The sequence below is a fragment of the Armigeres subalbatus genome, chromosome 1 (assembly GCF_024139115.2).
Source record: "Armigeres subalbatus isolate Guangzhou_Male chromosome 1, GZ_Asu_2, whole genome shotgun sequence".
In the NCBI taxonomy this organism is placed as follows: Eukaryota; Metazoa; Arthropoda; class Insecta; order Diptera; family Culicidae; genus Armigeres; species Armigeres subalbatus.
This window is the reverse complement of record NC_085139.1, coordinates 66,231,742-66,236,883: the sequence shown is the minus strand read 5'-3', so window position 1 is coordinate 66,236,883 and position 5,142 is coordinate 66,231,742.

The following is a 5,142-nucleotide window of genomic DNA, read 5'->3' as shown; positions in this document are numbered from 1 at the left end:
ACCTCCAAAAATGTTAAAAATTACCCAAACCTACTGGAAAGTAAGAAAAGTGTTTTGCGGTTTTCTCGCAAAGAAAACGCGTTTATTATTAATGCCCTTCGTTAACTTTAAAACCTACTTTTACAAAAATGACTGCCAAATCTTCGGGGCATTATCTAAATGAAAATGTGTATCAAAGATTGAGAAACATCACATACTATCGCTCCAATAACATTTTGAATACGGTAAATTTACACAATTATTATAAGACACATTCTAATCAATAAGAGAACAATTTTATCGTTTTGAAACCACTCATTAATCCGTTCTCCAAAACCTTTCCATTGTTTATGACTGTATCCATTATCCATTTGGGTTTAAATTCGCTCAAAAACTTAAAAGCAGTCGGCATCGTAAACTTTATTACCATCAGTTCTACGAATACAAAGTCCCTCCCATAACCCAGATTTCTATTTCGGAATCGCACTTGAAATAAATGTAAAAAATCTCAACACTGACCTTCTCCGGAGTCCGGATCCAACCAATATCAACAGCCAGCTGAGCAAAACATATCACTGTCATTTCCTTCCCATAACATCACCCTCGATTTTTTTATGCCATCGAATTCAATATGATCTGGCTGTTATTGCTTTTATTATTGGAGTCGAGGCCAGACCTGAAGTGAGCAGAAGCTGCTACGGTCAAACTTTGCCAGCACTACTGGCAACAGCAGCAATGTCGATTCGAGGTGAAGAGAACACTTACCGGGTCCTGCTCTTGAATCTTTTATGATTTTCTTATAATTTCCTCTTTTTCGATATGATGCTGGTATACGATTGCCTGCATCACATTTGCTCATCGCATAAGGTAGAATGCTACGGACTTCTGGTGTCGGTCGATTGGAAATGTTTTCTCGCTACACGTATTGAAGACAGTGTATTGCAGGAATGGAAAACCAGTAATAGAATTAAAGTGTTGTACTTTACGTGGTCCATGTTAGCAAAGACATTAGTCACTGTAATCTTGCTAGTAACAAATTGTCAGAAACAATATTTCTAAAAATATAAATTTGTTTGAAATATACATGCATTGGAAAATGCGGTCAAAAAATCGTGAAACGATTCCAAAATATTACATATACAAAATAATGAAGCAATAAATGCAAAAACAAGCCTAAAAAAATATCGCGATGACGGAAGAGTATGATTCTAATACTTACCATCTATTACACTTACTTCTAAAAAACATAAACAGTATAAATACCATACAGGCAACAAGAAAATTTCCGTGCAGAGATTTACCTACAGGTTTCCAACGATTTATGCTTTCCTCGTAACGAAGGTTAATACTTCCCCCTCAACGTAGTTTGTTTCCACACTTCTAAGTTGTTCGTGTTTTCCTGAATCGGCCACTTTGTTCGATGTCAATCGCCATAATCATATCCGGCACGTCGTCGTCGTCGGTTGGCATAAACATAAGCGGCCTTAGCGGTCGTCTTGAGAACAGAACTGCAAATGGACTGGGAAATAGTTCAAACGATGCGAATAAAATTCATTATCCAGTAGGAGCGATCTTCGACCGGGTGATGATGGACATGGATCGAAAAGTCCAGCGAACGAACTATTTTTGGAATTCGTGTTTTTATTATTTTGGTCTGTTAGTTTAGTTACAGATTTTCCCCTCATTACTAGGTCGTTTCCATTTCCAGTCAATAAAGTAAATTAAAACCTGATTAATCCACCTTGCGATAATGGTATCTTCTCGTGTATTTTTCAAAATAGCATTTTTGTCATTACTTTGGAGCTGAAACTACTAAACCAGTCAATTTTTAATATCAGACTAAAAAGTAAAACCCGGCGTCGATTGCAATTAGGGTGGTCGGTATTGGTCATTTTTGACAAATATCGGTATTCGGTATTTGGTGGAGTCAATACCGGTAATACCGGTAAAATACCGTTTTTTGTGAAAATTTCAGGTATTAAATGAAAAACTTTTTATTTGGACTTTTGAATGAAAAACAATATTTGTTGAAAAACTTCGAATGTTAAAATACTGAGTGACTCATCTCCCAATCCACATTGGATTTTGTTGGCAATGTGGGTTTCGTGGCCGTGCGAATAGCGACGTTAATCGTCTTGACGCATGTGCTATGGTGTGTGGGTTCAATTCCCGTCCCGTAAAGAGAAAACTTTTCGAGATCGAAAAATTCTCCACTGGTCCACTGGGTGTTATGTGTCCTGTCCGTTGTCTCATGCTAGGTGTTAAGTGTTCAGTCTGTACGACCACTGGTCAAAGACGGTGTCCCTGTCTTTAATTGTTGACAACTACTGAGAATCCCTTTTTTGATTCAACCGAAGTTGGACGAATGGTTCGAAAGCCGTCAAAAATCAGTGTGAAGTACTTTCCCTTAATCCTTTCAGAGGCATTTTCTTCGTACCGATCTTCAGGAATGTCTCAGTTTCAACGATCGCATCAGGAATGATTAGACGCTTCAATATATTATCCGCTTTCTTAATCAAATTAGCTTTAGATGTCTTGAAGGAAATCGTTTCTGATCAATTGCTTTACGGCAGAATCGTGCAGAACTCACGGCAGAGTAGTTCCACAGCAGCTTGAACAGGGTCGAGGGCTTAAATTATTTCCCCAACCGCCAAAAAATGATCACTGTTTTCACAAGTTTAATTCGGGTTAAAGCTTCAACTCATAGATCCGTTTGAGCATAGATAACATGTTAAGAAAATTATATTGAGCTTTTTAGTGGAACGTCTTCACTTGTCATGAGACAAGCATGTACAATCCCATTTAATTCCACCACTTAATTGTACCTTGACAGATATGTATTTCGACCTCAACAGTAAGGCCGTCTTCAGTGTCTCGTACTTGACTCGACTTGTGATTGTACAAACTCGTCTTATGACAAGCATAGATAACATACTGTTTCAGCGTGCTTTGGGGTCAGCCACTTATTCAAATTCTTTTCCGAATTCAGAACGGACATATTTTTGCAGCAAATCGTGTTTTACGTTTTTCCGAGAAACAGTACTATGGCTTAGTGATGATCTCTTGTAATAGGAAAAATAACTTTAATAAAGATTAAAAAAAACTGCTATGGCACGTACCTTTTTACAATTTCATTTATTGCGAGAAAATTCTTGACGATGTCAACAATGTTCATTGAAGAAAAAAGTCATTGGCAGTTTGACAGATGACTAAGAGAATGAAGCAACATGTATGATTAATGTCGATGATGATCGATTTTTGCTGTAGGTGAATTTCGTCGATGATGCTTACTTAGGAAAGGTTCATCCATGCGCAATTGTTGTATTTTTTGCACGATGAGTCTTTACTGCTTGTTATCTAATATCTCTCCCATCTATACTGGATTTCCTATTCATATGGGAAAGATATGCGATTACATGCAGTTTGGCTGATATATGTAGGTGGAAACTATTCGAGATTTTTGATTCTGACAGCAAAATTTGAAAAACCGAAAGTATCGGTATTTTCCGTCTCTAAAACCGGTATTATCGGTATCCAAAATTGGCCGGTATTACCGGTTTCGGTACTACCGGTTAGACCACCCTAATTGCAATTGGTTGCGAGCAAATCGGTTAAGGGAAAGTGCCTGAAGCAGAAGTGCGACAAAATGGAGGTTAACGCTCCCAAGTGCGCCAACTACGATGGCAAACAGAGATCGGGCCACCACGAAAGGCTGTCCGAAACGAGCAGAGTTCCTGAAAAACCAGAAGCAGGCTTCCACTAGGATGCTGCCGAAGAAGATCCGTGTTTCTATCCTCAACCTAATGTACTAGCTGGCTGTCTCGGCAACCCATGAAACGATTCCAAAGGACAGTTTAGTTTCCGACGCGGCCGTACAACTAACCGTGCAAAATAACCTCAATTATATATTTTCAAGTTGATGTTAAAGGAAGCCCAAAATTGAAAAATGAAAACGTGGCTAACTGACAACTACAACATAATGTAACATTTTTCATACATTTTTCCTATTACAGAGAAGTACCTCGGTACTACATGCAAAATTTAACGATTAAAATGCCATGCCAGTTGGTCCATTTTTCAAATTTTATACTTCCAAATTACTGCAATAAATCAAGTGGATCATTCTTAAGCCCCAAACTCATACGGTAGGTACTTTAGAGCAAAAATTCCACTGCTGACGGGACGAGTTTCGCCCGAATGGCCTGCACTCAACGTTAATCACTCTCCACCGCAATCTGAACAACCTCATCAGTGGTTGGTACAACTTTCTTTCACTTGGCCACAAACGTGTTCACATGGCCACATTTGCCCGACCACACACTTTGCAGGTGCCACTGAATTAATGCCCAACTTTTTCGTATTCATCAGATAACGAAGTTCAAATTGAACCAATACGTTCATGTTTGCATGCCGGTGCTACCAGGTTTTCACAGACCATTAGTTTCGAGCAAACCGCCTCGCATACGAGTGCCAAACTCATGCATACGTGAGCGGTGGCATCCATCGGCATCGTACCGTTCTTCATTAGATTATTATCAGTTGTGAAAATTTAATGACAAAACTTTGGGCTTGCGCCTGCATGTTGACTTTCGTTGGTGGTCGCACTCGAAACTCGGTCTACCCGTCCCAGTGTGGATTGTCCTAGGTCGGGCTCGCGTGTTCGCTGCCGTAAACTTTGTTAAACCATTTCTCAAGCAAATGAGTGACTACCTGCTGGGGCACCTTTTCTTTCGGAGCATGTTCCCAGCCAGGAAAGTTATGACGAGCCAGACGTTCTGCACAGTTATTACTCCGAAGTTGTGTGTTGGCGGAAAGGCTTAACCGTTGAACCGTGTGTGCAAGGAGTAGGTTTCACATCGTACCCCCGTAGCCCAGCATGGGGCTAACTGGAAATTAAAGTACACCGGCTGGCTGCTGGCTGCTGCTCCAGCGTAAAAGCGCGCACCATGATGAATTAGCTCTGGCAAAGATGGAAGCACCGGTTTTACGGCAACAGAAGGGTAAATTTGAAAGTTTCATTTTCTTCTTCGGAAATGTTTCTGTTCTTCGGGGGATACAATGTTGGTATATTAAATGGAACGGCACTGGCAGAATGCATCAGACTAGACAAAGGCTTTCCATTCGAGAACATAAATTCCTTAATGGTGAATAATGGCAGCTTGT